Raw genomic sequence first — 7,005 nt, forward strand, 5'->3', positions numbered from 1 at the left:
CTCACTGAATTAATTGTTCGCAATTAATCTGAACCTTGGTATTAGACTTAATGCACCTTGGGTGAAGGACATATTTCCTTCAATCTCCCACTTGTCATTCAGACAAGTGTGCATCCACATTCCTTTGTCACTTAGTGTTACTTACTGAACATAAGGTAAGATCCAAGCCATCCTTATTAGGTCCAGAAGTGTTTCTCGGATTACAGAGTTCAACTATCAAACTTTTGCAGAAGGTGAAGCCTAACCATTCTGAGCACGGCCATGCATTTTACAGTATCTAACTCTCCGAGAGGCCTTGTTACACAACAACACCATATCCTATCAAAGATAGGAGGACAATCCATTCTTGCAATCTATGAACACTCACTTTGATTCATAGTACGCCCAATAACTGCTTTTATAGCCTCCTTTTATGGTGCGATGTTTAGCTAGTATCAAAGCGAACTAATTCTCAAACGAGCAGACATAATCGCTCATGTTTTGAGGAACAGTTTCTAATCACCATTAATGAGAACTACATATGACATGACTTTAATCTCTTAAAGTGTTCTCATGGTCAATCCGATACAAGATCCAATAAGTATCTATGCAAAAGATTCTAACATCCAGTCACTCTAGTTCAAGAAACAGAACTAAGTAATCTACTTGCAATCTAATCTTCATTAGTCATTGGTCGTCCACCTTTCAATGACCTGGATTAGGGATCCATTGTAACTTCAATATTCAAGTTCACTTATGGGTGTTTCTTTGTCAAAGAATCCATCTTGACATCCCATTTGAATGATTTGAATCACATGGACTTATCATTTAATTCTAAACCACAATTAAATGAATATGAAATAAATAAATTTCATAAATATGTAATGGTTAAACCAATTGTTTTAAACATAGATCTAATAGATGTTCTAAAACAATACTTAGAAAATTAAAGCCATTCTCCAACATGCTTGATTCCCATGGTTGCTACATGTGCGTTGTGTTTCACTTGTGGCAACGGTTTAGTCAATGGGTCCGCAACGTTGTCGTCAGTTCCAACCTTGCAAATCTCGATTTCCTTTCTTTCAACGATCTCTCGAAGTATATGAAATCGCCGCAGTACGTGCTTGGACTTCTGGTGGCTCCTAGGCTCCTTTTCCTGGGCAATGGCTCCACTATTGTCGCAATACAAAGCCACTGGTCCTTTAATGGAGGGGACAACACCAAGTTCTTCGATGAACTTCCGAATCCAAACAGCTTCCTTTGCTGCTTCTGAGGCAGCAATGTACTCGGCTTCAGTTGTAGAATCCGCAATAGTGCTTTGCTTAGCACTTTTCCAGCTTACTGCTCCGCCGTTGAGGCAGACCACAAACCCAGACTGTGATCTGAAATCATCTCTGTCGGTTTGAAAGCTTGCGTCCGTATAGCCCTTAACAATCAACTCATCTGTACCACCATAAACCAGAAACTGATCCTTAGTCATTTTCAGGTACTTTAGGATGTTCTTGGCAGCATTCCAATGCGCCTCACCTTGTTCTGACTGGTACCTGCTCATTGCACTGAGTGCGAACGAAACATCCGGCCTTTTACAAACTACAGCATACATGATGGATCCAATAGCCGAAGCGTATGGAATTCCAATCATCTTTCTACGCTCATCAGATGTTCTGGGACACTGATTCTTGCTTAGATATATGCCATGTGACATGGGTAGATGGCCTCTCTTAGCTTCCATCATATTGAACCTTGCTAGCACTTTGTCAATGTAAGTGCTTTGGCTTAGTCCAATCATCCTCTTAGATCTATCCCTATAGATCTTGATGCCCAATATGTACTGTGCCTCTCCTAAGTCCTTCATTGAGAAACACTTCCCGAGCCAAGTATTTACAGACTCCAACATAGGAATGTCGTTTCCAATAAGCAGTATGTCGTCAACATACAAGACTGGGAATGCAACTTTACTCCCACTGACCTTCTTGTATACACAAGATTCGTCCTGATTCTTGATGAAGCCAAACTTATTGACTGCTTCATCAAATCGTTTATTCCAACTCCTTGATGCTTGCTTTAGTCCGTGGATGGACATCTTAAGCTTGCATACCTTTCCTTGGTTCTTTTGATCGACAAAACCATCCGGCTGTATCATGAACAAAGTCTCTTCAAGAACACCGTTCAAGAAGGCAGTTTTGACCATATTTGATAGTCATGAAAAGCGGCAATCGCAAGGATTATCCGAATAGACTTAAGCATCGCGACTGGAGAAAAGGTTTCATCGTAGTCAACGCCGTGAACTTGCCTGTAACCTTTTGCTACCAATCTAGCCTTGTATATGTATACAATTCCATCTTTGTCTTTCTTCAATTTGAAGACCCATTTGCATCCGATAGGTGTGAACCCATCCGGCAAATCAACCAAATCCCAGACTTGATTTTCATACATGGAGCCTATTTCAGATTGCATGGCCTCTAACCATTTAATGGATCTTGGGCTCGTCATAGCTTGCTTGTAAGTCAAAGGTTCATCACTATCCAATATGAGAACGTCTAAGTTTTTAGTCAAGAGGACGCCTGTCCATCTGTCCGGCTGAAAAATAGTTCTATACGAGGGGCACCAACGTTTTGAGGAACTACTCCCACTGGCTCTTCTAAAGACCTTGGAGGTTCATCAACTTGAACTCCTTCTAAAGAGTTCTGAGTTCGTTGTTAGTCTCGAATCTCTTCGAGGTCTATTATTCTCCCACTTGTCAATTTCGAAATATGATTTCTTTCCAAAAAGACACCGTCACGAGCAACGAATACCTTGTTGTCTGACTTATTGTAGAAATAATACCCCATAGTTTCTTTTGGATACCCAACGAAGAAACATTTGTCAGATTTAGGTTGTAGCTTGTTCGAAATTAATCGCTTGACATATGCTTCGCAACCTCAAATCTTCAGAAAAGACAACTTTGGAAGTTTCCCAGTCTATAATTCGTATGGAGTCTTTTCAACAGCTTTTGACGGAGCATGATTCAGTGTGAGTGCTGCAGTTTGCAACGCATGTCCCCAGAACTGTAAAGAAAGTTCGGCCCGACCCATCATTAACCTGACCATATCGATTAAGGTCCTATTTCTCCGTTCTGACACTCCATTCCACTGAGGTGTCCCCGGAGCAGTCAATTCAGAAAGAATACCGCATTCTTTTAGATGGTCATCAAACTCGTGGCTAAGATATTCACCTCCTCGATCCGATCTTAGAGCTTTTATTTTCTTGCCATGTTGATTCTCTACTTCATTTTGAAATTCTCTGAATTTCTCAAACGATTCAGACTTGTGCTTCATTAAGTAAATATACCCATATCTACTGAAGTCGTCCGTAAACGTTATGAAATAGCTGAACTCACCTCTAGCTTTCATACTCATAGGCCCACATACGTCCGTATGTATTAGCCCTAGTAGTTCGCTTGCTCTTTCTCCCACCTTTGAGAAAGGTTGCTTTGTCATTTTGCCAAGTAAACAAGATTCGCATTGATCAATCTTCTCTAAGTAGAATGATTCTAGAATTCCTTTCCGTTGAAGTAATTCCATGCGCTTTAAGTTTATATGGCCTAATCGACAATGCCACAGAGATATGAGATCCGAATCACCAGTTTTAGCCTTTTTGGTATTTATGTTATAAATGTGTTTGCTCGTATCTAGCACATAAAGACCGTTTTCTTGTTGTGCTGAACCATAAAACATTCCATTTAAAGAAAAAGAACAACTATTGTCTTTAAATTGAAAACTAAAACCTTTAGAATCCAAACATGAAACGGAAATGATGTTTCTGGTGATACTAGGAACGTAGTAACAGTTTTCTAGTTCCAAAACAAACCCACTAGGCAAAGAAATAAAATAAGATCCTACGACTAATGTAGCAATCCGTGCTCCATTTCCCACGCGTAGATCCATCTCGCCTTTATCAACCTTTCTACTTCTCCTTAGTCCCTGCGAATTGGAATATAAGTGTGAGCCACAACCAGTATCTAATACCCAAGAAGTAGAATTAGCAAGATTACAATGTATAACATACATACCTGAAGGAGAAGCAACGTTTCCGTCCTTCTTCTATTCCTTTAGTTTGGGGCAATCTCGCTTGTAATGACCAATTTCATTACAATTGAAGCATTGCGATGTGGAAGGAGAAGCATTCCTCTTCATCTTGTTCTTGGAAGGCGCCAGATGCCCTCCGGGAGTGGACGAAGATGCAGCCTTGCTTTTCTTCCCCTTGCCTACTTTCTTGAATTTAGTGCACCTCACATTCAAAGGGTCTTGATTGAACTTAAGGATTTTCTCGAATTTCACGAGCAATTCCACAAGTTCACAGAATGTGCTCTCTTTCTGATGAAAGAGATAGTGCATCTTGAAACCCTCATAATCCTTATGAGGAGAATTTAGCACTAGTGCAATAGCTATTGACTCTTTGATGGAACCACCAAGTCTCTCAATTGTGAAAATTAATCCAGACATCATATCCACATGAGACCGAATTTATGTGTTTTTGTCCATCTTGACAGAGTAAATGCGCCTTTGTGCCTCCAGAAGTTCGATTTCTAGGCACGACTTGCGTGGGGTTATGAGCTTGAGATCGCTCGTCGAATTAGCCAATTCGTCAACCCCATTGCTACCACTTTGGCACAAGGGTCGAAAACCCGCACACTTATCCTCGAGGCTACTTAGGAGAGCTTGAGGTTCAAAAGTAATGAACCTCCCTCTCCAACTCTCAGGGATAGACTTAAGGATGAACTCCGTGACAAGGTACTTGTGAAGTGCCCAACTTCTGTACCTTTCAGGAGTCATGCCTCGCGCATCATAGCTAGGGAAAGGTTGTTCAATGACATAGTGTATGCCATTAACTTTCAAAACTTCGACAAGTTTCTCTTTCCATTCAAGAAAATTAGTCAAGTCTAACTCGACATCCAGAATTTCAGCTGATATGATTGTTGTTATGTTTGCGACCATTTTGATTACTACAATCGAAAAGAATTTGCAATAAATAACCATTCATACAATTCAATAATTTTGAAATAAAAGCAAAAACATGCAATCATTAAAGCTATTAAAACCTTTCATTCATGCAAAAAGAAAAAACATGGTCCAAAATGAATGAAACGATTCCAAGACCCCAAAAGTCCTAAATCCTTAAGCAGCTTTAGCATGTCTTATAAGATTTTAGGTAAGCAAAACCTATTGCTAGTAATCTACAAATTACTCTTGCTTAATAAATTAATGCCACGGATAAATCGAGAAATACAGAGAAGATTAGCATGGCCCCGGCGCAAGGATGACACGCACAAATCGAGAAATGGTCCAAATTTTAAGTTTAACTAGGGTTCGCGCGTTTCTCTCTCTAGCTCTCCTCTCCTGCTTTGTTAGCTTAGCAGTGACGCCATGGCAAGGAGGGCTAAGGCTCGGACGAAAGCATCAAAATCGAACCAAGGAAAAGCTAAAACAAAGAGCACTGATCACTCTGCAGTGGAATTAGGTCAATCGGACACAGAAAATGGGGATTTGGCTACTTTGGGTGTTGATACCCAGATTGTTGGAGATGATGGTTTTGGTGTTATTTTGTCGCCGACGGATTCTCTGTGTGATTTGCAACACCAAGCTAGAACTCGACGATCATTCTCGGAGTGGTTATCTGCGATTCATTCTAAATCATCTCCAATTCCATGGGATGATGAGATTGAAGGTAATTCTACTTCTCCTAAGAACTTGCGATTTGGTAGTGTTAGGGGAAATTTGAATACGGACTTTGAAATTGCTGCTAATCATACTCCAAATAGAAATAATGCGATTAATATGAATAATTTGGTGAATGAGAATAATCCGGAAAACAGAGCATTGACAAGTGAAACAGGGGATCTTGCTGTGATTGAGTTGGAGGATATCCAGGAGGAAATTGACTTCTGGAATTCTGCTATAATGTGCTATGTTGTTGGTGCTAATCCCCCTATTCATGTGATGGAGGGTTTTGTTCGTCGTATTTGGAGGAATAAGGGGGTGGATAAGGTGGTGGTTGCTGCGAAGGGGGTGTTCTTAGTCAGGTTCACAACCATGGAGAGGAGGGATGAGGTGTTGGCTGATAAGAGGCCTTTCTTTGATAGTAAACCTGTTGTTCTCAAACCATGGACACAGGATATGGACTTCTCGAAGGAGGATCTGAGATCAGTTCCCATTTGGGTTAAGTTGCATCAACTTGACTTCAAGTATTGGGGGGAGAAAAGTCTCACCAAGATTGTAGGGAAGCTTGGCATTCTTAAACATGTTGATAGTGCCACTGCAAAGAGAGATAAACTTCTGTTTGCAAGGGTCCAAGTTGAAGTTTCTGTGGAGCAGGAATTCCCAAAAATAATTCAGTTTATAAATGAGAAAGGGGTAGTGGTTGAGATTGGGGTTGAATATGAGTGGAGGCCAATGGTGTGCTCTCAGTGCAAGGGTATGGGTCATGAGTTGGCAAATTGTAGGAAGGGTAATGGTAGAAAGGTGTGGATGCCTAAGGTGACTGTGGTACCTCCTCTTGTAAGTAGTGTTGGTGGAGTACAGGTGCAGAATGATTTTCAACCTGTTCTGAACCCTAACAGAAGGGTGTGTTCTGGAGCTGCTAAGGTTTGTATAGATAACCATTTTCAGGTGCTGGGAGAGGATCATGGAGATGATGGGGGTGGGGGTAATACAGTGAATGGTGTTTCAGGGGGAGGGGACTCCTCTGATAGCCATGGATAGTATCATTGCTTGGAATGTGAGTGGGATCAACACTCAGAAAAAACAAAGTGAGGTGAGTGCTTTCATTCACTCTCACAAAGCTGGGTTGGTTGGTCTCTTGGAAACTAAGGTCTCTCAGTCTAAACTGGGGGATCTGTATATCAGAATGTTTAGTGGTTGGTGTTTCACAACAAATAATAGTGTGTGCAAGGGTGGTAGAGTTATGGTGGCTTGGAACCCAAACACCTTTACTGTGAATGTGTTAGGTGTTTCTAGTCAGATGATACACTGCCTTGTTTGTCCCAGA

At 41.0% G+C, this 7,005-nt stretch overlaps 1 non-coding gene across 1 annotated transcript; it reads left to right on the top strand.

Annotated features, from left to right (window-relative positions):
* The first annotated feature begins 5,209 nt into the window (after positions 1–5,209).
* LOC130468195 (U6 spliceosomal RNA) lies at positions 5,210–5,313 on the top strand. Its single transcript, XR_008928616.1, has one exon. It is a non-coding gene; the product is annotated as a U6 spliceosomal RNA (small nuclear RNA).
* The last annotated feature ends 1,692 nt before the right edge of the window (positions 5,314–7,005 follow it).

The sequence above is a fragment of the Spinacia oleracea genome, chromosome 2 (assembly GCF_020520425.1).
Source record: "Spinacia oleracea cultivar Varoflay chromosome 2, BTI_SOV_V1, whole genome shotgun sequence".
NCBI classification, from domain to species: domain Eukaryota; kingdom Viridiplantae; phylum Streptophyta; class Magnoliopsida; order Caryophyllales; family Amaranthaceae; genus Spinacia; species Spinacia oleracea.